Source organism: Schistocerca americana, chromosome 8, assembly GCF_021461395.2.
Source record: "Schistocerca americana isolate TAMUIC-IGC-003095 chromosome 8, iqSchAmer2.1, whole genome shotgun sequence".
In the NCBI taxonomy this organism is placed as follows: Eukaryota; Metazoa; Arthropoda; class Insecta; order Orthoptera; family Acrididae; genus Schistocerca; species Schistocerca americana.
Window position 1 is genome coordinate 167,958,680 of NC_060126.1, and position 1,800 is coordinate 167,960,479.

General features: G+C 42.8%; 1 non-coding gene across 1 annotated transcript; it reads left to right on the forward strand.

Moving 5' to 3' along the window:
* Positions 1 to 578: 578 nt before the first annotated feature.
* On the forward strand, positions 579 to 652 carry Trnas-cga. The gene has a single exon. It is a non-coding gene; the product is annotated as a tRNA-Ser (tRNA).
* The last annotated feature ends 1,148 nt before the right edge of the window (positions 653 to 1,800 follow it).

A 1,800-nucleotide genomic window follows, 5' to 3' on the forward strand; every position in this document is an offset into this window, starting at 1 on the left:
ATTTGAACCATTTTTGAACATACAGTTGTTTAACGACTGTGGTTCTGGCTGTGCCCGCACTACTTTCTGCTACATATGTAGAAACTCATATTCGATTATCTCTCCGCTGCTCCGAAGTCAAGCGCGTCGTGCCTTTCCGGTCTGTGTATTGTGTTAAAATAAATAATTACTGTAGTTTCTTTCTTGTCATAGCGTCTAAAGAACAGCTAACGTTAATAAAGTTTGACAGCCTTAACAACTCTTAGATTGAAACTTCCTGGCAGATTAAAACTGTGCGCCGAGACTCGAATTCTGGACCTTTGGGACCTTTGCCTTTCGCGGGCAAGTGCTCTACCATTTTTTTTATTCTCATTTTTGTTCGATTTTGTTCGTTCTATTTGTTCTGTGCGGATGTCGCAGGACACCCGTTCAAGCTCAGTGTTGAGCCGTTGACTCAGTTTTTTTTATTACAGAGGGCAGCTAACCCTCTGACCGAACACGCTGAGCTACCGTGCCGGCTATCATCTGAGCTACCGAAGCACGACTCACGCCCGGTCCCCACAGCTTTACTTCTGCCAGTATGACAGGGCGTGAGTCGTGCTTCGGTAGCTCAGATGGTAGAGCACTTGCCCGCGAAAGGCAAAGGTCCCGAGTTCGAGTCTCGGTCGGTGCACACAGTTTTAATCTGCCAGGAAGTTTCATATCAGCGCACACTCCGCTGCAGAGTGAAAATCTCATTCTGGAAACTCTTAGATTAATAACATTTGACGCCCATGATAAGCGCCATGCTGATCTCCTATTGGCCGAGAGACAGCTCGCTAAAGATCATCGCTCAAAACCACACATATCGACTGAGCAAATACACTCTTCATCTCAGACATAGATCACTAGACAGAAAATATGTTAGCGAAAGAGCTCGTGACGTAGGAACTGTAGACAATAGTAAATTCTGTAAGTTGACTCATGTGATAAGCAACTTTAAGTGGGCGAGCTGTTTATCAGCAACGTTACGGGAACATATCGCGTTAGATACTCTGTACATGCTCGGTTTGGCTAACGATAAGTGTGTCATTGGACAATTAGAACTAGTGATAATTCTGAAGCGATCTGGTTACATACAGCGTCCATTCTCTTCTTCTCTCTCCCTTTACTCACTGTGACACGCATTTATCAGACAGTAGTCTGTAATCAGAAGTATTAAATTTTTCAGCTGATGATGAAGACAGAGAATGTATATTTTGTGGGAGTAGCCCACCGTACAAATTCACGTGCGTATTACAAGCAAAACTTGTACAGCTTCATATAATAACCTGCATATTTATGCCTTGTCTTTAATCCCGTGACTGACAGAAGAAAGATGTACGGAACTAATGTTCAGAAACAAGAAATTAGTGCTAAAAGCAAACCATCTAAATGCTTTGCTAACCCAACCAAAGAGAAATATGCTCCGTCAATGGCTTTGTGCTCCGATTATATTGTTCCGTTATTCGCTGTAGCACCGTTCTCCGCTGTGAAAGACAGTATTCTCTTGCGGTTCCATACTTACAGATCCTCCCTCATTAATGCAGGAGCGCTTATGTACGTAACAACAGCTTGCAACTGAAACTGAATTCCATTGAAATTCAAGGAGTTCGGGGAAACGGCCGTAAGAACTGCATAATGCCTCGGCTGAAAAGCTAACTTCACCTCCACATAAATTCAATTTATTCTGAAGTTTCTAGGCTAAGCTCTGGGAACTCAAAGTCTAGAACTACAGGTATTCACGAAAAAATTCCTGAGATTCATAAGTGCTAGAAAATGCAATACATCATCTGCTTTCAA